Source organism: Gossypium raimondii, chromosome 6 (genome assembly GCF_025698545.1).
Source record: "Gossypium raimondii isolate GPD5lz chromosome 6, ASM2569854v1, whole genome shotgun sequence".
In the NCBI taxonomy this organism is placed as follows: domain Eukaryota; kingdom Viridiplantae; phylum Streptophyta; class Magnoliopsida; order Malvales; family Malvaceae; genus Gossypium; species Gossypium raimondii.
In genome coordinates this window covers 45,578,338-45,603,567 of record NC_068570.1, presented here as the reverse complement: position 1 = coordinate 45,603,567, position 25,230 = coordinate 45,578,338, and the positions used below count along the sequence as shown (strand labels likewise).

At 34.8% G+C, this 25,230-nt stretch overlaps 1 non-coding gene across 1 annotated transcript; it reads left to right on the top strand.

The window, feature by feature from the left end:
- Positions 1–2,461: 2,461 nt before the first annotated feature.
- Positions 2,462–2,568, top strand: LOC128042099 (small nucleolar RNA R71). The gene has a single exon (XR_008197307.1). It is a non-coding gene; the product is annotated as a small nucleolar RNA R71 (small nucleolar RNA).
- Positions 2,569–25,230: the final 22,662 nt, after the last annotated feature.

Genomic DNA, 25,230 nt, shown 5'->3' with positions numbered 1-25,230 from the left:
GCTACAATGATCTGGTTGTATTTCGAATATTCGTCTAGGAAACAGTAGTATCATGTAAGTCTATCTAACATTTGATCCAAAAATGGCAACGAAAAATTATCCTTCCGAGTTTCCTTATTTAACTTTCGGTAATCAATACAAATCCTCCAACCTTTAATCGTCCTGGTTGGAATCAACTCATTTTTTTCGTTCTTTACAACTATGACGTCTCCCTTATTTGACACACATTGGACTGGACTTACTCAGAAGCTATCTGAGATGGGGTAGATGATTCTCACATCTAACCACTTGATAATCTCCTTCTTGACCACCTATTTCTTGATTGGGTTTAGCATTCTTTGACCATCAATAATGCCTCTTTCAGTATCTTCTAATATGATCTTATGTATGCAAAAAGATGGGCTAATACCTCGGATTTTAGCTATCATCTAACCGATTGCCTTCTTAATTTTCTTTAAGATATTAATCAAATTTTCTTCTTGACTCTCAGTTAATTCAGCTAAAATAATCACAGGTAAAGTAGAAGTCTTACCCAAAAAACATATTTGAGGTGAGAAGGAAGTACCTTTAGCTCCAGCTTAATGGTTCTTTAGTTGAAGCTTTCAATTACGTATACTCACGGGGTTTTAAATCCAGTGATTCAAAACAAGGTTGCAAACTAAATCCCATTAATTTTGCTTCCAATTCAGTCTGATTTCCATCATATTCATTGTCACTTAGCATCTCTAGTGCTAAAAGTTGTTCCAATAAATTATCCGTAAGAGTTGGTGATTTTGTCTCATCCATAACGGAACATTCTTTCCCTACATTAGGGTATCTCATAGCTTTAAAAACATTAAAGGTTACCTGATCATCTTGGACTCGTATGGTAAGTTCTCACTTCTGAGCATCGATCACTGTTCTTTCAATTGCTAAGAAAGGTTTTCCCAAGATGATAGGGACTACTTTATCTACTTCAAATTCTAAAATAAGAAAGTTAACATGAAAAATAAATTTATCAACACGTACCAAAATGTCTTCAATCTTTCCTTTAGGACGTGCTATCTATTTGTCTGCTAATTGAAGTGTCACTATTGTTGGTCTAACTTCACCAATTCCCAATTGTCTAAACACAGACATGGGCATCAAATTTATACTCACTCCTAAATCACATAGAGTCATACCACAATATGAATTACCAATGTTACACGATATGGTAAAGCTTCTAGGATCTTTCATATTCGGAGGAAACTTATTTTGTAGGAATGCACTACACTCCTTTGTCAAAGCTATTGTCTCAAATTCTCTCAATTTTCTCTTCTTAGAGAGGATATCTTTTATGAACTTCACATAATTCAATATCTTTTCCAAAGCCTCTACCACTGGGATGTTGATATGTAACTGCTTAAGTACATCTAAGAATTTCTTAAATTGTACCTCTTGTAATTGCTTCTAGAATATTTGTGGGTAAAGAGATGGTGGAGCTTTAACCTTAACTAGATAGCTTTTAGGAGGTATTGTTGGTTCTGCATTCATTATGGGTGTTGGTTCTTCAAGACTACTCTGCTATGGTTGTGCCTCAATAGGGGTCACAAGAATAGGATTCTGCATTGTTGAAGATTCAACTTCTGGTTGAACTTCCTTCTAATTGTGGATAACAACATGCTTATCTTTGACTTCAACAACTGTTGGTTCCAACACTTTCCTTCTCCTCAAAATGATAGTTTTACACTTCTCTTTACCTATACTTCTAGGATTCTCCATATCACTTAGAAAAGCACCCTAAGGTTTGTCTCTTAGCTTGTTGGCTAACTATCTAATATGGTTCTCTAGATTCCTTAGAGTCACATCATTCTTAGCCATATATGCTTTCAATAGGTTCTCCAAACTATTTGAAGACTCGGTTAGCTGAGGTTTCTCCATTTGTTGAGAAAAACTTGGCAAATGATTTCAATGTGAGGGCATATAAGAATTACCTAGACTAGTCCCTTAATTACTCTAGGAAAAATTAGGATGATTTCTTCATGTAGGATTGTAATGATTTGATTATGGACCTGGACCATTCCTATTTTGATGTTGGTTTCCCACATAGTAGATAGATTCTGGGTTTGAAGGACAATCTTCAAATGTATGACCATCTCCACAGTATACACACACGATATTCTCAAACTGACTTGGTTGTTGACCTGTCATGTTAGTGTTGCAACCATTAACATTAATATCTTTAAACATGGAAGTCATATTAGATACCTGAGCTGCTAAAGATGAAAAAGCATCGGCTTCATGAACTCCTACCACTCTTCTTGCTTTGGCTGCTCGATTAGTTGGCCACTGGTAGTTATTACTTGAAATTCTTTCAAGAACCTCATACGCTTCATTATATGACTTTGAAAGAAGAGTCCTGTTAGCTAAAACGTCTACCACCAGTCTTGTGTGAGCATTGAGACCATTGTAAAAAGCCTCCAATTAGATGCAAAGAGGAATACCATGATGATGGCATTTTCTTAATAATTCCTTAAATCATTCTCATGCCTCATACAAGGACTCATCATCAGACTACTGAAATGTAGTAATTTCATTTCAAAGCTTAGCATTCTTACTTGGTGGAAAATAATTCATTAGAAAATGTTTCGCCTATTCTTTCCATGTGGATAGAAAACCGAACGGTAATGAATTCAACCATGCTCGTGCTTGATCTCGCAACGAATATGGGAAAAGCTTATTTTAAGGCATCTTCAGATACTCCAGGTAACTTGAAAGAGTCACTTACTTCCATAAATAAGTGAAACTACAAATGCAGCTCTTCAACAGGCATCCCATTAAATTGTCCCATTGTTTGCAACATCTGGAGCATCACTGGTTTTAACTCAAACTGAGGGGCCTCAATCTCGAGTTTTACAATCCACGGATTGAGTTCATTAAATAATGGCACAGCATACTGTCGAATAACTCAATATCCGTCATCAACAACAACGATTAGATTCCAAGTATTACAGGCTGCGTCTTCTTTTGGATTTTGATTCATCTATTCGACTTGTCTTTGGGTTGACCGCTTGCTTCTTCTTTGCCTAAAAGTGCATTCAATTTTTGGGTCAATTAGCAATAGGTCAATAATTCGGTCTATGTTCATAAACCTTAAAAAATCACAAAAATAATAAAGTTAAAATTTATAAAAAAAATTAATAAAAACAAACCAAATTGAAAAACAATCATATTCACAAATAATGACAAAATACAGTTCCCAGTAATGACACCAAAAACTTGTGTCGCGTGATTACGTGCAAGTCTACATGGCCATTAAAGTAATAAGTAGTAAGTAAAGAGTTATCATCTCCATAGATACTGTTGTGTAAACTAATTGCAAAGTTAATTATAAAATAATTTGGTAAAAAATAAGTACAGAAAAATATTGTTGATGAGCGTAAAAAATAATATAAATTAATTGCAAAGTTAATTATAAATAAGTGTACACGGTCATACAAGTGGATTGCATTATTTTTTGGTAAATGAGTGTTTAACAAGCCATGAGAAAGACAATAACACTCAAAAGATTTTTCTCTAAAAACTGGTACATTTTTTAATGAAGTGAAAGCCTCATTTTATAGCCTTTAAGCCTCAACATCCTTTGCTATTTTTAGCAAGGGAATCCTTGATTTTCTCCCTTATAGGTGTCGTCCCTTGAGATATGGATGAGTGGATGGTGTTTTGTTAATTTTAGAAAAAGGAGTTGCTTATTTTTCTCCTTATATGGCTTGCCATTGAATGGTAAAAATGGGGTGATTTTGATTTCTATTTTTAGTAGAGGAGTGGATGGTTTGAGGCTAGAATCAAGGGGAATGGTTTCTGATTATTATTTTATGGAGATTGGGGTCAAATCTAATATTTTTGGGAGATGAGTGGTCAATTATGGACTACTAATTTTAGCAGTGCATGTTGCTATTTTTATTTCATGGAAATATGGGCAAGTGGAATAGTTTTGGGCCTACAATTAGACAATATTGGGCCTCCATGTAATTGAATCTGGAATGAAGTTATTTTGAATTCCACATGACTGCATCTTAGATCTTCCAACCTGTACCTGTTTAAGACTCAAATACAACAAAAATTCTGTCATCCTTTCTCTTAGCCCATTTATTCCCAAAAAATAAAAAAATAACATGTGTTTAACATAAATTTCACAAGCTTAACACATTCTCATGGAGATTATAAAATATCATGAAATTTAGTGAAAAACCACAGAAACTATTATTTATTTACTCAGAATTAGCATAAAATCTACATAAAAGAGTGTTGAAATATCTATATGTTTTAGAGTTTACAGGCACCCTCCCCTCAACGGTCGAATTGCCAATGACCATAAAAAAAACAGGTAGTTTTTATTTCTATATAAACCCAAATCTTTTCCTCACTTTTTCATTCAAATCTATTTCTATCAATTCTCTTTATTTTCTCAATTCTCTCAAGCATTCAGTTCTAAAATTTTAATTAAAATTCTCTCAAGTTCGTTTTCATTTAATTTTGGAATGACAAATACTCTTATTCGTTTTGATGACAACTATATTTTCATGATTCAACTGCAAATGGTAAGAAAATAATTCTAAGTTTTATTTATTTAAGTTCATTATTAAGTTGTTAAAAAGATTAAAATTTAATTTTTTTTATAATCAAGCCGAATATCAGATTTTGGAGACACATATACACAATCTATCTGCAAGGCGATTGCGTATTATTAAACCATATTTGGAAGTTGTGGGATTTTTGCACGTGTCCCGTATGCTCGAGGGGTGTAAATTGGACCCCACACTTATCAGCATGTTGGTGGAAAGATGGAGACCTGAGACACACACATTCCATCTTCCATGTAGCGAGTGTACAATCACACTCAAGAATGTTCAATTACAACTAGATTTACCAGTGGATGGGCCAGTTATTACGGGATCAGTGGTCATTGGCGATTGGAGTGTAACACCCCTTACCCGTATCCGTCGCCGGAATAGGATACGAGGTATTACCAGATTTTACCGATTTTTTTTTTTAAAACTCAATATAACCCCTTTATAAATATCTAATCCTCCCTGCAAATTTTAAACCGAGACCAAGCCAACACAACCAATCCATTTCAACATATTTTTAAGATAGATTTATTGTATTCATAAGATAATCTCATCACATGCCAAAACCAAAATTTGTTAGTCATACCAATGGCTAACCATACATTCATTTCACATTAACATCTACTTTACTAGCTTATACATGCCATTGATTTCCAAAATAAAGTTTCTTTATATACCGAGAATTTGAGGTTGATAGTGTGATGCGTCTCCGACCAAATCCGACCTCCGAGCCCTTAACACTACAAAACAGGGGAAAAAGAAACATGATAAGCACTTTGTGCTTAGTAAGCTCATGTAACAAGAATTATACTTACCTAATATTTTCCATACAATGTAATAAACATTCATACACCCATTCCATACATTACTCCCCTATCATGCACAAACTCAACATTCAAATTAGTCCAATAATTTCCATGTATCAATAATTTATACCATGATTGATGAGCTCATCAATTCCATGATTTCCATTTCCTTGTTATTTTTCCATATTTATCCCATTGAACTACTTGGAATTTCGATGGATTTTCAGAGGTACACTTTAGTGTACAAATCCGGGTCCGTCAATTCATATTCATGTGCGTACATTTCCATTTTAGAGAGCACACTCCCTCGAACCTCATCCTTACAATGGATTACGGTCGAGCTAAATCCTCGTAATATAAACTCACAGAATATTGTCGGGATTACCAGTCTAGGCTAAATCCCCTGCAACAACAATTACTCTAATGAGCTTGGATCTGAATTACCATTCCAGGCTAAATTCAGACCCTAATTTGGATTACCCGTCCGGGCTAAATCCATTTTCCACATATTGTAATGGCCCAAATTCAAAATTATCGGAATAGTGGTTTCGTAACCACAAATCCAATTTAAAGAGAAATTTATTTTAATATTTTTGCATGAATATTGATATGATAGGAAAAATCGTATGAAAATATCGATAGAAAAATTTTACTGATTAAGCGATTAGTTAGAAAAAGAAATTATTGAAGAAATTAGGTAAAAATAAGATATCGAGACTTCGATCTCGTAAAACCGAGTCAAAAATATTTTATAAATATTTATGAAGTGTTAGTAATATGGTATTAAAATTTCGTTAGAAAATTTTAATGTTTGGGTAGTCAATTAAGTAAAAGGACTAAATTGAAAAGGTGTAAAAGTTACTAGAGGGATTAAATAGCTCAATTGTGAAATGAGGAGGGACATAAATTGAAAATAACCCCAAAAGGAGATATTTTGGGCGGCATACGCTGAGAAAATCAGGAGAATTGAAGAAATAAGGGTAAAATTGGAATATTACAAAATTTGCTTTAAAAGTTAGGACTAAAGTGGAATTATCTAGATTTCTCTTTATTTTCTGCACTCTCATCAGCAAAAAAACGTCCTAAGGGTTTCTTCAAGCTGTTTTTCATAATTTTTGCACCAAGTGAGTTAATTCTTGCCTTTTCTTGTAATTTTGTGTTTCTAAGACTTTTACAACTAGGTCCTATTACTAAATTCATTAGTTTTGATTTTATGAATGATATTGAAAGTTGATATGAATATGTGCTGGAATTTTATGAGGAAATAGGATGAAATTGATGCTTTATTTTGTTTATGAGATGATTTTATTAGGTAATTCCAATAGAAATTGATTTGTAGGACCTAATTGTGAAAAAGTTTGGAATTAAAGTTTAGTGCTGAAATTCTGATTTCCAAAGGTTATAAGGTAGTTTAAAGTGATATAATAAAGTGTTGATTGAGAAAAATCAGCTCAATTGAGAGGTTAATTGAGCAGGGACGAAATTATCATTGTTGAAAGTTTAAGGGAAAAATGGTAATTAACACCATGCACTAAAACAGTTTTGGACAGCAGCAGTACTCTGACTTTGAAAAATCACCAAAAATTGTAGAGATCGAATTAGAGGATGAATAAAATATGAAATTAAATCTTATTGAGTCTAGTTTCTTATAAAAGAAACGTTGTAAGCAATGGAATTGTAAATCATGAGATATAATAGATTTTGTTGGATAAGGTCAGAATGAATTCGGGTTTCCCTGTTCTAATTTTGGAAAATCATTAAAAATTTTAAAAAAGTGATTATGAGTTATAATTGATATGCTTAGAATCCTTAATGAGTCTATTTTCTGAAGAAATAAAGGGAAGCATCATCCTAATTCTGTACAGTGAGATAATTAATTTTTAGTGAAGAGGGATCAGAACTGTCATACAGTGAAACAGGGGAAACTTTAAAGAATAAACTGTACTTATTGGATAAACCAAAAATTCTGAAATTTTTATGGTAAGAATATATGTGAGTCTAGTTTCAGGAAAAATTAACGGATCTTAATTTAGAGTTCTGTAGCTCAAGATATAAATAATTTAGTGACTGTGACTCAGTGAGGCAGCTTTGAATGCACTATAAATAATAATGGAATTGTAGAGAAAGTTACATATGAACATGAAATGTATTAGATTAATGATTAAATTTATTTATTTAGATCCGGAAAATTCAAATACGAAGCAAGATCGAGGAAAAGAAAAATTTCGGGATTAGTAGATTTTTGTTTACGAACAATTGTCGAGGTAAGTTCGTGTAACTTGAATTATATTCATAAATGCTTGAAATGTTTGTTATTGATGTGAATATGAGTTGGATGTTTATTGTATGATAATTGATGAAGTATTGATATTCTTGATGAAAAGAGAAAATAAATCCCGGTTGAATGAAAGGAAAATTCGATGGATCTCTGAAAAGGAATTGACGGTAAAAAGGATCTAGCCCGGACGGGTGATCCTATCCTGATATAGCCCTCCCGAAGAATATGTGGAAAATGGATTTAGCCCGGACGGGTAATCCAAATTAGGGTCTGAAATTAGCCTGGACTGGTAATTCAGATCCAAGCTCATTAGAGTAATTGTCGTTGCAGGGGATTTAGCCTGGACTGGTAATCTCGACAATACTCTGTGAGTTTATATTGCGAGGATTTAGCTCGACCGGTAATCCCATTGTAAGGATGAGGTTCATGGAGTGTGCTCTCTGAAATGGAAATGTGCGCACATGAATATGAATTGACGGACCCGGATTTGTACACTTAGGTGTACCCCTGAATATCCATCGAAATTCCAAATAGGTCAACGGGATAAATATGGAAAAATAACAAGGAAATGGAAATCATGGAATTGATGAGCTCATCAATCATTTATCTTTGTAATGAATTTGTATGAGGTTGAGTTTGTATGTGATAGGTATATGTTTATGTGAATTGGATGTGTGCTTGTGTTATTAAATGATGGATGTATAAGTATGGTAAGTATAATTCCTGTTGCATGAACTTACTAAGCACAAAGTGCTTACCTGTTTTCTTTTTCCCGGTTTTGTAGAGTTAAGAGCTCGGAGGTCGGATTTGGTCGGAGACACATCACACTATCAATCTCGAGATCTCGGTACATAAAGGAACTTTATTTTGGAAATCAATGGCATGTATAAGCTAGTAAATTAGATGTTAATGTGAAATGAATGTATGGTTAGCCATTGGTATGGCTAACAAATTTTGGTTTTGGTATGTGATGAAATTATCTTATGAATATGATAAATCTATCTTGAAAAAAAAATTCGGTAAAATCTGGTAATGCCTCATACTCTATTTCGGCGACGAATACGGGTAGGGGGTATTACATTTGTTGGTATCAGAGCTACGGTTTAGCCGGTTCTCGGACCGACGTAGCAAATATGAGATTAGCTATACATGCCATTTAAATTATTATTGATAGTGTGGTATCTCTTGACCATTTAAAATGTGATTTTCTTATAGTAAATGTCTGCCGACCGAGCTCAACCCGAGGAAGCCGGGAGTCATGCTCCGGCTTCAGAACAAAGAGAAGTTGAAGCTACTAGTAGTAGAAGGTCCGAGACAAGGGACCAAAGTGAAGAGGCTAAAATGGCCTTCTATCAAATGATGAATGAATGGTTTGCTCAGTATATAAGAACTAACCCTGTAGTGCAGCAAGCTCAAGCTCATCCTCCTCCTCCACCGGTTCCCGAGATTCCACAGGGTACAGGTACTGAATCTATCAGAAAAGGGAAAGCTCCAGTTGATAAAATCAAAAAATATGGGGCAGAAGAATTTAGAGCTGCAGTTGATGATGATCCCGAACGGGCTGAGTTTTGGTTAGAGAATACTATTCGGGTTTTGGAGGAATTATCTTGCACACCAGAGGAATGTCTGAAATGTGCCGTCTCACTGCTAAAGGACACAGCTTATCATTGGTGGAATACTAAAGTTTCAGTTGTTCCAAAAGAAGAAATTACATGGGAGTTCTTTCAGAACGAATTTAAAAAGAAATATATCAGCCAGAGGTTCCTTGATCAGAAGAGAAAAGAATTTCTTGAGCTGAAACAGGGCAACAGATCGGTATCTGAGTATGAAAGAGAATTTGTCCGATTGAGTAAATATGCTCGGGAATGGGTAAAGTCAGAGGCTGAAATGTGCAAACGATTTGAAGAAGGGTTGAATGAAGAAATTAAGCTACTGATTGGAATTCTTGAAATTCGAGAGTTTGCTACATTGGCAGAGCGAGCTTATAAAGCAGAAGAATTGAGCAAAGAAAAGAAACAAGCTGAAAGAGAAGCTCGGGTTTTTAGTAAAATATCAATGGAAAAATCTCAGTAAAAGATCAATGGAAAAAGGGGGTATTACACATATTCATCGGGAGGGCTATATCAGGATAGGATCACCCGTCCGGGCTAGATCCTTTTTACCGTCAATTCCTTTTCAGAGATCCATCGAATTTTCCTTTCATTCAACCGGGATTTATTTCCTCTTTTCATCAAGAATATCAATACTTCATCAATTATCATACAATAAACATCCAAATCATATTCACATCAATAACAAACATTTCAAGCATTTAAGAATATAATTCAAGTTACACGAACTTACCTCGACACTTGTTCGTAACCAAAAATCTACTAATCCCGAACTTTTTCTTTTCCTCGATCTTGCTTCGTATTTGAATTTTCCGGATCTAAATAAATAAATTTAATCATTAATCTAATACTTTTCATGTTCATATGTGACATTCTCTATAATTCCATTATTATTTGTAGTGCATTCAAAGCTATCTCACTGAGTCACAGTCACTAAATTATTTATATCTTGAGCTACAGAACTCCAAATCAAGATCCGTTAATTTTACCTGAAACTAGACTCACAAATATTCTTACCATAAAATTTTTAGAATTTTTTGTTTAGCCAATAAGTACAGTTTATTCTTTAAAATTTCCCCTGTTTCACTGTTTGACAGTTCCGACCTCTCTTCACTAAAAATTAATTATCTCATAGTACAGAATTTTGATGATGTTTCCATTTGTTTATTATGAAAATAGACTCATTAAGTATTCTAACCATATAAATTTTAACTCATAATCATTTTTTTACAATTTTTAATGATTTTCCAAAATCAGAACAGGGGAACCCGAATTCATTCTGACCTTGTCTGACAAAATCTATTATATCTCATGATTCACAATTCCATTGCTTACACCGTTTCTTTTATCAGAAACTAGACTCAATAAGCTTTAATTTCATACTTTATTCATCCTCTAATTCGATCGCTACAATTTTTGGTGATTTTTCAAATTTAGAGTACTGCTGCTGTCCAAAACTGTTTTAGTGTATGATGTTAATTACCATTTTTCCCTAAACTTTCAATAAATGATAATTTCATCCCTGCTCAATTAACCTCTCAATTGAGCTGATTTTTCTCAATTAACACCTTATCCCATCACTTTAGACTACTTTATAACCTTTTTAAATCAGAATTTCAGCACTAGACTTTGATTCCAAACATTTTCACAATTAGGTCCTACAAATCAATTTCTATTGAAATTACCTAATAAAATCATCTCATAAACAAATTAAAGCTTCAATTTCATCCTATTTCATCATAAAATTCCAGCACATATTCATAGAAACTTTCAAATTCATTCATAAAATCAAAAAATAATGAATTTAGTAATAGGACCTAGTTGTAAAAGTCTTAGAAATACAAAAATTACAAGAAAAAGGCAAGGATTAACTCACTTGGTGCAAAAAGTATGAAAAACCAGCTTGAATAAACCCTTAGGACATTTTTGGCTGATGGGAATGCAGAAAAATAAAGAGGAATATAGATAATTCCACTTTAGTCCTATCTTTTAAAGCAAATTTTGCAATATTCCAATTTTACCTTTAATTCTTCAATTCTCCTGATTTTTCTCAGCGTATGCCGCCCAAAATATCTCCTTTTGGGGTTATTTTCAATTTATGTCCCTTTTCATTTAACAATTGAGCTATTTAATCCTTCTAGTAACTTTTACACATTTTTCAATTTAGTCCTTTTCACTTAATTGACTACCCAAACATTAAAATTTTCTAACGAAATTTTTATACCATATTACTAATATTTCATAATTATTTATAAAATTATTTTTGACTCGGTTTTACGAGATCAAATTCTCGATACCTTATTTTTACCCAATTTCTTCAATAATTTCTTTTTCTAACTAACCACTAAATCGGTAAAATTTTTCTATCGATATTTTCATACGATTTTCCTATCATATCAATATTCATGTAAAAATATTAAAATAAATTTATCTTTAAATCGGATTTGTGGTTACGAAACCACTATTCCGATAACTTTGAATTTGGGCCATTACAACTCTCCCCCCTTTAAGGATTTTCGTCCTCGAAAATCTTACCAGTAAAGAGGTTCGGGTATTGTTTCCTCATTGCCTCCTCCGGTTCCCATGTCGCTTCCTCAATCACATGCTTTTGCCATAATACTTTCACCAAATTTATCTTTTTATTTCTAAGCTCTTTTGTTTCTCGTGCCAATATCTTGACCGGTTCTTCACTGTAAGTCATATCCGGCTGAATCTCCACTTCTGTCGGAGAAATAACATGTGAAGGATCTGATCGATACCGTCATAGCATAGACACATGAAAAACATTATGAATTCTATCGAGTTCTGGTGGTAACGCCAATCGATAAGCAACCGGTCCAATTCTTTCTATGATTTCATATGGCCCGATAAATCTTGGACTCAATTTACCCTTTCTACCTAACCGGAGGACTTTCTTCCAATGAGACACTTTTAAGAATACCTTATCACCCACCTGAAATTCAATCTCTTTTCGTTTAAGATCAGCATATGACTTCTGACGATCGGAAGCTGCTTTTAGACTATCTCGAATCACCTTGACTTTTTCTTCTGTTTCCCGGATCAAATCAACCCCATGCATCTTCTTTTCACTAAGCTCTGTCCAATATAACGGTGTTCTACATTTTCTACCATACAAAGCTTCATACGGAGCCATTTTAATACTGGACTGATAATTGTTATTATAAGCAAATTCAATCAAAGGTAGATACCTCTCTCAATTACCTTCAAACTCTAATATACAACATCGGAGCATATCTTCCAATACCTGAATTACACGCTCAGATTGGCCATCTGTCTGAGGATGAAATGCAGTGCTGAAATACAACTGAGTACCCAAGGCTTCTTGCAATTTGTCCCAAAAACGAGATGTAAATCGGGGATCTCTATCTGATATAATGGAGATTGGCACTCCGTGTAGCCTGACAATCTCAGATATATATAGTTCAGCCAATTTATCTAGAGAATAATCCATACGTACCAGGATAAAATGTACTGATTTTGTTAATTGATCAACGATCACCCAAATGGCATCTTTCTTCTTCCGAGACAATGGTAATCCGGACACAAAATCCATAGTAATTCTTTCCTATTTCCATTCTGGTATAGTAATTGGCTGTAACAATCCTGAAGGTATCTGATGTTCTGCTTTGACCTGTTGACATATCAGACATCTTGATACAAACTCAGAAATATCACGTTTCATACCTGGCCACCAGTACATCTTCTTCAAATCATTATACATTTTATTACCTCCCGGATGTACGGACATAATACCACTGTGTGCCTCGTGTAAAATCTTCTGTACAAGCTCTGAATTCTTTGGTACACATACTCTGCCTTTGAATAATAAACAACCATCAGTCCCAATCTGAAATTCTGACTCATCACCTGACTCACATTGTACCCGTTTAGCCTGTAGCTTCTCATCATTTTTCTGAGCTTCATATATTTGTTGTAGAAATGTCGGTTTAACTCTCAACTCAGCTACGACCGAACCATCATCAACCAAAGACAACCGGGCATTCATAGCTTGTAAAGCAAACAGAGATTTTCGACTCAGAGCATCAACTACAACATTAGCCTTACCCGGATGGTAATCAATAACCAAATCATAGTCTTTTATCAGTTCAAGCCACCTGCGCTGTCTCAAATTCAAATCTTTCTGTGTCATCAAATATTTTAGACTTTTATGATCAGTACAAATATGACATTTCTCACCATACAAGTAATGCCGCCATATTTTTAATGCAAATACGATAGCAGCTAATTCAAGATCATGCACCGGGTAATTTCTTTCATGTGGCTTAAGTTGTCTCGAAGCATAGGCTATAACTTTACCTTCTTGCATCAAGACACAACCTAAACTATTTAATGATGCATCACTATAAATAATAAATTCTTTACCCGATTCAGGTTGTACCAACACAGGTGCTTTCGTCAACAAATCTTTCAATCGGTCGAAACTCTGCTGGCATTCATCAGTCCACTCGAATTTAACATCTTTTTGTAATAAACGGGTCATCGGAGAAGCTATCATAGAAAACCCCTGTACAAATCTTCGATAATAACCAGCTAAACCCAAGAAACTTCTAACTTCAGATACATTTTTCGGTGGACTCCAATTGACAATAGCTGAGATTTTACTCGGATCTACTCTGATGCTTTCTGCGGATACAATATGTCCGAGAAAACTCACTTCTCGCAACCAAAATTCACATTTACTGAATTTAGCATATAGCTGCTTCTCTCGCAGAATTTGCAACACAATTCTCAAATGTTCTACATGCTCATTTTCATCTCTGGAATAAACCAATATATCATCAATAAAAACTACCACGAACTTGTCTAAGTACGGTCTGAATATCCGATTCATCAAGTCCATAAATACTGCAGGTGCATTAGTCAGCCCAAATGGCATAACAAGAAACTCATAATGCCCATACCTGGTTCTGAAAGCTGTTTTCGGTACATCTGACTCCTTTACCCGTAATTGATAGTAGCCCGATCGAAGATCAATCTTTGAAAATACAGTGGCACCCTTCAACTGGTCAAACAGATCATCAATCCGAGGCAATGGGTACTTATTCTTTATAGTGACTTTGTTGAGCTATCGGTAGTCGATACACAATCTCAAAGACCTGTCTTTCTTCTTCACAAATAAAACTGGAGCACCCCAAGGTGAATGACTCGGTCGGACAAAACCCCTATCAACAAGTTCTTGTAACTGTGTCTTTAACTCCTTTAATTCCGTAGGAGCCATACGATATGGAGCTATAGAGATTGGAGTAGTTCCCGGAATCAGATCTATAGAAAATTCCACTTCTCTTTCTGGTGGCAACCCCGGTAATTCCTCTGGAAACACATCAGAAAATTCACATACAACTGGCACTGCCTGGATCTTTGACTCTGATACCTTAGTGTCTAACACATATGCCAAATAAGCATCACACCCTTTTCTGATACACCTCTGAGCTGTCAGCACTGAAATCACATTAGATAAGTCCTCTGTCTGATCAGATTTAACCCGAAGTAATTCTCCATTCTGACACTTCAATACAATATATTTCTGTCTAAAGTTTACTACTGCATCATGCTGAGTTAGCCAGTCCATGCCCAATATCACATCGAACTCATCAAAAGGAAGTAGCATCAAGTCAGCCGAGAAACAATAACCTCTTACCATCAGTGGACAATTTTTACAAATTTTATCCACCATCACAAACTGGCCCAGGGGGTTCGAGACTTTAACCACAAATTCAGTAGGTTCAACAGATAAATTTTTAACAAATACTAATTTTGTACATATGTATGAATGTGTAGAACCAGGATCAATCAATGCAGTAAGATCAGTATCAAGTAAAGAAAAAGTACCAGTAATAACATCGGGTGCTGAAGCATCTTCTCTAGCACGGATGGCATATGTCCTAGCAGGTGCACGTGCCTCTGGCCTGCCTGCAGTATCTCTCGTAGCTCCTCGGCTACCACCGACATCACCAGATGGTCGAGGTGGTCTACCCCTCGAAACTGGATTACTAGGCTTCGATGTCTGTTCAATTTCTTTTTCACCCATTTCTGGACAATCTCTGAGGAAATGGTCGAAAGAACCACATCGGTAACAAGCCCCACTCTTTAATCGGCATTCACCAAAATGAGTTTTATTATAATACTGGCATCTCGGCTTAGGGGTACCAACACTGCCAACACTGGTCACTGATGGAGTGGAAGGTCTTGGATTAGTGCGTTGAAAACCTCTTTCTCTACCCGAATAGCCAGTGGTTGAGGTAGAACGATCCTGGTATTTCTTTAATTTCTTTGAAGCAGAAAACTGGGATTTTTCCATCGATCTTTTACTGAAAACCTGAGCTTCTCTTTCAGCTTGTTTCTTTTCTTTGCTCAGTTCTTCTGCTTTATAAGCTCGCTCTGCAAGGGTAGCAAACTCTCGGATTTCAAGAATTCCAATCAGTAGCTTAATCTCTTCATTCAACCCTTCTTCAAATCGTTTGCACATCTCGGCTTCTGATTTTACCCATTCTCGAGCATATTTGCTCAATCGGATAAATTCTCTTTCATACTCAGATACCGATCTGTTGCCCTGCTTCAGCTCAAGAAATTCTTTTCTCTTCTGATCAAGGAACCTCTGACTAATATATTTCTTTTTAAATTCGTTCTGAAAGAATTCCCAGGTAATCTCTTCTTTCGGAACCACCGAAGCTTTAGTATTCCACCAATGATAAGTTGTGTCTTTTAGCAGTGAGACGGCGCATTTCAGACACTCTTCTGGTGTGCAAGATAATTCCTCCGAAACCCGAATAGTATTCTCTAACCAAAACTCAGCTCGTTCGGGATCATCATCAACTGCAGCTCTGAATTCTTCTGCCCCATATTTTCTGATTTTATCAACCGGAGCTTTCCCTTTTTTGATAGATTCAGTACCTGTACCCTGTGGAATCTCGAGAACCGGTGGAGGAGGGGGAGGAGGAGCTTGAGCTTGCCGCACTACAGGGTTAGTTCTTATATACTAAGCAAACCATTCATTCATCATTTGATAGAAGGCTATTTTAGCCTCTTCACCTTGGTCCATTGTCTCAGACCTTCTACTACTAGTAGCTTCAACTTCTCTATGTTCTGAAGCCGGAGCATGACTCCCGGCTTCCTCGGGTTGAGCTCGGTCGGTAGACATTTACTATAAGAAAATCACATTTCAAATGGTCAGGAGATATCACACTATCAATGATAATTTAAATGGCATGTATAGCTAATCTCATATTTGCTACGTCGGTCCGAGAACTGACTAAACCGTAGCTCTGATACCAACAAATGTAACACCCTTTACCCGTATCCGTCGCAGGAAGAGGATACGAGGTATTACCAGATTTTACCGATTTTTTTTAAAACTCAATATAACCCCTTTATAAATATCTAATACTCCCTGTAAATTTTAAACCGAGACCAAGCCAACACAACCAATCCATTTCAACATATTTTTAAGATAGATTTATTGTATTCATAAGATAATCTCATCACATGCCAAAACCAAAATTTGTTAGCCATACCAATGGCTAACCATACATTCATTTCACATTAACATCTACTTTACTAGCTTATACATGCCATTGATTTCCAAACTAAAGTTTCTTTATATACCGAGAATTTGAGGTTGATAGTGTGATGCGTCTCCGACCAAATCCGACTTCCGAGCCCTTAACACTACAAAACAGGGGAAAAAGAAACATGATAAGGACTTTGTGCTTAGTAAGCTCATGTAACAAGAATTATACTTACCTAATATTTTCCATACAATGTAATAAACATTCATACACCCATTCCATACATTATTCCCCTATCATGCACAAACTCAACATTCAAATTAGTCCAATAATTTCCATGTATCAATAATTTATACCATGATTGATGAGCTCATCAATTCCATGATTTCCATTTCCTTGTTATTTTTCCATATTTATCCCATTGAACTACTTGGAATTTCGATGGATTTTCAGAGGTACACTTTAGTGTACAAATCCGGGTCCGTCAATTCATATTCATGTGCGACATTTCCATTTCAGAGAGCACACTCCCATGAACCTCATCCTTACAATGGATTACCGGTCGAGCTAAATCCGTAATATAAACTCACGAATATTGTCGGGATTACCACCCAAGGCTAAATCCGCAACGATAATTACTCTAATGAGCTTGGATCCGAATTACCGTCAAAGCTAATTTGAACTTAATTCGGATTACCCGTCCGGCTAAATCCATTTTCCACATATTCATCGGAGGGCTATATCAAGATAGGATCACCCGTCCGGGCTAGATCCTTTTACCGTCAATTCCTTTTCGAGATCCATCGAATTTTCCTTTCATTCAACCGGGATTTATTTCCTCTTTTCATCAAGAATATCAATACTTCATCAATTATCATACAATAAACATCCAAATCATATTCACATCAATAACAAACATTTCAAGCATTTAAGAATATAATTCAAGTTACACGAACTTACCTCGACACTTGTTCGTAACCAAAAATCTACTAATCCCGAACTTTTTCTTTTCCTTGATCTTGCTTCATATTTGAATTTTCCGGATCTAAATAAATAAATTTAATCATTAATCTAATACTTTTCATGTTCATATGTGACATTCTCTATAATTCCATTATTATTTGTAGTGCATTCAAAGCTGTCTCACTAAGTCACAGTCACTAAATTATTTATATCTTGAGCTACGGAACTCCAAATCAAGATACGTTAATTTTCCCTGAAACTAGACTCACATATAATCTTACCATAAAATTTTCAGAATTTTTTGTTTAACCAATAAGTACAGTTTATTCTTTAAAATTTCCCCTGTTTCACTGTTCGACAGTTCCGACCTCTCTTCACTAAAAATTAATTATCTCATAGTACAGAATTTTGATGATGTTTCCATTTGTTTATTATGAAAATAGACTCATTAAGTATTCTAACAATATAAATTTTAACTAATAATCATTTTTTTACAATTTTTAATGATTTTCCAAAGTGAGAACAGGGGAACCCGAATTCATTCTGACCTTGTCTCACAAAATCTATTATATCTCATGATTCATAATTCCATTGCTTACAGCGTTTCTTTTATAAGAAACTAGACTCAATAAGATTTAATTTAATATTTTATTCATCCTCTAATTCTATCTCTACAATTTTTGGTGATTTTTCAAAGTTAGAGTACTGCTGCTGTCCAAAACTGTTTTAGTGTATGATGTTAATTACCATTTTTCCCTAAACTTTCAATAAATGATAATCTCATCCCTGCTCAATTAACCTCTCAATTGAGCTGATTTTTCTCAATTAACACCTTATCCCATCACTTTAGACTACTTTATAACCTTTGTAAATCAGAATTTCAGCACTAGACTTTGATTCCAAACATTTTCACAATTAGGTCCTACAAATCAATTTCTATTGAAATTACCTAATAAAATCATCTCACAAACAAATTAAAGCTTCAATTTCATCCTATTTCATCATAAAATTCCAGCACATATTCATAGAAACTTTCAAATTCATTCATAAAATCAAAAAATAATGAATTTAGTAATAGAACCTAGTTGTAAAAGTCTTAGAAATACAAAAATTACAAGAAAAAGGCAAGGATTAACTCACTTGGTGCAAAAATTATGAAAAACGAGCTTGAAGAAACCCTTAGGACATTTTTGGCTGATGGGAATGCAGAAAAATAAAGAGGAATCTAGATAATTCCACTTTAGTCCTAACTTTTAAAGCAAATTTTGCAATATTCCAATTTTACCTTTAATTCTTCAATTCTCCTGATTTTTCTCAGCGTATGCCGCCCAAAATATCTCCTTTTGGGGTTATTTTTAATTTATGTCCCTCTTCATTTAACAATTGAGCTATTTAATCCTTCTAGTAACTTTTACACATTTTTCAATTTAGTCCTTTTCACTTAATTGACTACCCAAACATTAAAATTTTCTAACGAAATTTTTATACCATATTACTATATTTCATAATTATTTATAAAATTATTTTTGACTCGGTTTTACGAGATCAAATTCTCGATACCTTATTTTTACCCAATTTCTTCAATAATTTCTTTTTCTAACTAACCACTAAATCGGTAAAATTTTTCTATCGATATTTTCATACGATTTTCCTATCATATCAATATTCATGCAAAAATATTAAAATAAATTTATCTTTAAATCGGATTTATGGTTACGAAACCACTATTCCGATAACTTTGAATTTGGGCCATTACATGGAGTGGCATTTGCAAGCAACTGTTAGGCAAGGTGCTGGAAACGTTTTTCGGTGGCCGGATAGAGATGAGATGGTTGTAAGACAACTTCCAAGATCTCGATGGGAGTTCCAATCCAATTGAAAGAGAACAACACACTCGAGCGTACATCTTGAGGTTAATCGGAGGTGTTCTAATGCTCGATAAATCGCAAGCTCTTGTACATTTAAGCTGGCTGCTACAACTCGTCGACTTGAAAGAAGCTGGTTGACTCAATTGGGGGTTAGTCGTGTAGGTGACGTTATACCGAGAGATGTGTTGGGCGATACAAGAACAAAAAAATAAAATTTGTTGTTGCGTACTCCTTCTACAGTCACGGGCATGATTCGACCTACCATTTTTATGTTCCCAAGCCAACTACCCTTATACTTTCCCACTCGTAACAAGGTAAAATTAATTCTATAATATAATTATCATAATATTATTTAATTAGGCCAATTTTTGTAAAAAAATATTATTTGAATAGGTGAAACCATGGCCTGAGTTATATGGGACTACCAGAGGAGCTCGAAGATATCCAGCTACTGTTAGATCACTGATCGAAACCCGAGGTTAGTTTTTAAAATTTTTTAAGTATCTAATATTTATGTAAGGATTTTAAAATTGGTATTGAATAGATAATAAACTTTATTATTTCGTACTATAGTTTGAATGGACACCATACTTCGATTTGAGAATTCAAAAATGCATCTCATCTGAATTCTTGGTGAATCCCAATATTTTGCACGTGAAGGTGCCATTGATAGTTTACGCCATAGTGGAAATGCATGAAACCGATTGAGTGATGCAGCAATTTAGGTTTAGGGAAACTATTCTACCGCCACCATAATACATCGGAGTACTGCACAAGGTCGACTTGCGGAGGAGAACCGAAAAAAGTTTGGCCTAAATTCCACGAGCAATATATCAACATTTGGGAGCATAGATACAATTTCTTACTTATTCAGCTGACATGTTAGCTGAAAATGCGTCCAGCTGGGCACATTTTTAGTGCATCTTTCTAAAGCACACCCTATGCAGAGCGTTTACTCTCCCATTTTCAACCCACTTGAAAATTTTACTGAACCACAGGAACCACAGTCCTTTTTTCAAATATCCTGAGATGCCCAAGATATTTTCATACATCCAGAAGCACGTTTTAAATTTCCCTCCCTCTTTCACTCATTGCCATCCGATTCCTTATATAAATGGGGGGTTTTGCTCCCTCTACTACATCAACTCTCTCGATCACCTCCCTTCACCCTTTAAAACTTCTCTACACCATTTTTTAAATTTTACTTTCAATTTTTAAAAATTTTCAACTAACATATTTATTTCTATTTAGGGGAGCCAATGTGCTAGTTTTAAGGTGTGTTTGAGTTCACGATGATGCAGTGGCACTCTGAGACCCACATATATCATCTGTTGTGTTGGGACAGAACCATTACATTAGAAGCCCGTCATTGCAACTCAGGCTTCGAGTTCGCCGTGCTTATATGGTCACAGGTTGTAGTCTAACTACAAGTCCTAGTTGATAGACGTTAATATGCAGTCACAACTTGGAGTATGACTTGAGAGCCCACTGAATGGTGGTTATGCAGTCACGAGTTCAAGTTCTGGCTTATTAGAAGAGGATGCTTTGTAAAACTAATATGTAAGTTTGACATGATAATCATGGGGAAAAACTGAGGAACTTTTTGGTATAATCCACTTATTACTTTTTCTCAATAACCACCAAAGGCAGTATCGTCAACCTCCCTCTTGTCCAAAATTGGTGATGAAGTTGGGGGCAAGTGCACTATCAAGGGTCGAGCAATTGCCACGTTGGAGAAAATCTAGAGATCACTTCAACTCGATAGCGGTTGTTGTGATTAAATCACTTACTAATAAATACTACCAGTATCGCCTTGACTCGACCTCCAGCTACCGCTATCACCCTAACTCAACCTACAACTTTTCTCCACAACCACCGTCGCTCCCTCCTGACGGTGCTCTTCTTTCCAACTCTATCACCGTTTTGGACAATAGGGAGGTTACTAATCCTGCTTTTGGTGGAGATGGAGAAAAAATAAGTTGGTTATATTGGAAAGCCCTTGAATTTTTCCTTATGATTATCATCCCGAACTTTAGTATTGGGTTTACTAACCATCCTTTTCCAATAAGATGAGACTTGAATCCCTGAACGCATAACCACTATCAAGTGGGATCCCAAGTTATACTCCAAATCGTGTCCCTGTATTAACATCTGACAACTAGGAGCCCTACTTATATTTCAACCCGTGACAATATATGAACCGTGAACTCAGGGCCTGAGTTACATGTGATGGGCTTCTAAGGCAATGGTTTGATCCCGACACGATAGATGAAATGTATAAGTCTTCAAGCACTGTTGCATCACTGTCAACAGATATATACCTTTGAGCTTTCACAATGTTTATCTCAATCACAAACACAAATAAATTGGTCTTCCATTATTTCTATCCCTAAACCCTTAAAAACCCTAACAAAACCCTAAAATCAAATTACTATCTTAAAAACCCTAAACCTTAAAAAACCCAAACCCAAACCATAAACAAACTTTAAAAATAAAAACCTGACTGAACATGTTTTCTCCTCTCTCTCCAAAATCGGCCTATTCTGGTAAATATGGAAAAAATCAGCCTGATCACTTAATTATTTTTAAAATTTGACATTTATGCCTAATTTATGTAACACCCTCAACCCGACCCAATTCACTGAGTTTGGATATCTTGTTGGAAAAAAATTGATTTAAAAACAGTTTTCTTGCACAACGAAAAATTAAAATTTTGAAAACTGACCCGGTTTGTGATATTTATAGCAATAAACCTTAGACCAAATTCGTACTTGAGTTTTCAGATAAGCAGATCCTTGATGTTTTACGGATTTCAATCAAACGATCTTCTACACCATTCTCGTACCACAAGTTGCTTCGAGTATGGGCTCGAACCAATTAAACCAAAACACAGAACTAGAAAAAGTTTTCTTTTTGGGGTGAAAACATAAATTCTCTTCTTTAATAGAAACCGATAAGATTGATTTTCTAGAAAAATATATTTAAAATTTGAACATAAATTCTCTTGATATTTTGGCGGAATAATAATATCTCAAAAGTTGTCTTTATAGCTCAACCGATGCCATCTATTTATAGGAAGAAAAGGTAGAACCCTTGTAGAGTTGGTAGAACCCTTGTAGAGTTGTAGAGGTTTCTTTTAATTAGAAAATCAATATATGAGGGATTTTGGGTCTTTCTCACATCGAGTCCAATTATGAGTACTTCTCGGGCCTTTTTGACCCAATGCTCTATAATGTGATTCAACCCGATTTAGTTTTTTTTATTTCCCAAAATAAACTTTAATATTTACATATTAAATAGTTTTCTCATCCCAATTTTACTTTAGTAAATTTTAACGATTTTACCCCCTGATAAAATTTCGAGAAAATTCATTCAATATGTCACAAATCAACATGTTCACTATGACCGAATGGTTTGTTTTCATTTTCGTGCTTCAAAACAGTCAAAAAACATAAACTAATTTTTCTATCAATTTTTAAGTAATCCTATATAGGATTGCAATTTTCAATTTTTATTTCCATTTTTGGAAACCTACATTCATTTCTAAATTATTTCATTTCTCCATCTCAGAATAAAACCAGAATCATTTCTGAATGTTTCCCATTTCTCTTTTTCTATTCATTCCATTCATTTTTATTCAAACACATAATTCATTTCTGGTTTCAACGAGCTAGCGAAGGGATCGATTGGACATATGAAGTTGATTCTCAAATAATTTATAATTAAGTTCCAACTTTTCGCCTATTAATTATAAACTTATTTAGTCACGAAGTCATTCCACTATAGTATCGTGATTGAGCTCTCTCCAACGACATATAAGCAACTACTTAGTGCTCGTCTAATGACCTTGCCAATAGTGTGTTACCCTAATAGGATATCATTGATCTCTTTAGGATAATATGCGTTCTCTAAATATGATTCTATTTTATCTCATGGTAACCATTCCATCTTCCTTCATGAAAAGTCAGTCATTATTAATTAGTGATCAAGTCATCCATCACAAAGACGGAAGACCTGGAACCACGTTTTCTTTTCATCAACCACGTAATGCCAATGAGAGGATATCATTTACCCATGTTTTGGGTTATGAATTCCACTGTTGTGAATGACGCTACATACTACAGAAGTTGTACACCTAACGCACCAGCTTTCGGTTCCTTATCCATTTAAACTCAGACTTTTACTTACATCAAAGTGTACGAGTCATGCATACATAGTCCGTCATCCACTCAGGATTTATGTGTGTTACACTATGAACGTCACAAGTGAACAAATATATAAATAGATTCAAGATCTATTCAGGATCTTGGAGTTATTCACTCTGATTCCCATGACAATGAATCTCCCCAATTGGACTTGATAGATGACATATTAGTCTTTCAATCAGTTTTCTTATTTCTGATTAGACTAAGGACATGTTTATGTTCATCTACTAATACAAGCTATCTTTTTGTACTACGATCTGACCACGTAATACCTCTTAGTATTAGTTAAACATTTAGACAACCAATGAGCAAAATTTGATTCTATTTTGCTTTGCGTGCAAAAATCATGTGAGAACAATAATACAAAGTGTTTTAATTTAGTTCATGGATAATTTTATTAATCAATTTGTTCAAAAAAATTAGAAGCTTACAAACAAACATACTATATTTAAGGCACTAGATCCAATAGTCTCCCACTTGCCTTAGTGAATTAGATGAGCCATATTTCATATTCTCATACTCTTCATGTGTTTTTCAAAACTCCTAGCTAGTAGAGTCTTGGTAAACGAGTCTACAAGGTTATCCTTAGATGCGACCTTGACTACATCCATGATTCCATCTGTAACTACCACCCTTATGTTATAATACTCAGTGTGGGAACTTTTAAACTTACTAGAAGGGATAAAATTCATAGAGTGTAAATGGATCTACAAGAGGAAAAGAAATGTTGATTGAAAAGTGGAAACTTATATGGCTAGACTTGCAGCAAAAGGTTATACTCAAAAGAATCATCAATTATGAAGAAACTTTCTCTTTGGCTGCCATGCTCAAGTCAATCCGCATATTACTATCCATTACGACAGCTCTCGATTACAAAATATGACAAATAGGTGTCAAGACAACATTTTTGAACAACTATCTTGAAGAGAGCATATACATGATGCAACTCATTGAATATATAGCTAAAGGAAACAAGTATAAAGTTTGCAAACTAATTTGATCTATATATGGGCTCAAGTAAGCATCCTGCTCATGGAATCAACGGTTTGATCAAGTGATCAAGAAATTTGGATTTGAGCAAAACGTAGATGAACCTTGTGTTTACAAACATTTAGGGGATGGAAATGTGGTTTTTCTCGTTCTATATGTTGATGACATTCTACTAAATGGAAATGATGTAGGGACATTGTCATCGATTAAATTGTGGTTAACCTAACAGTTTAGCATGAAGGACTTAGGAGAAGCTAATTTTGTTCTAAGTATTAGAATACTAAAGGATTGAAAGAAAAAAGTGATAGCATTGTCTCAGGCTTCATACATAGAAAATATATTAGAGCATTATGCAATGATCAATTCGAAGA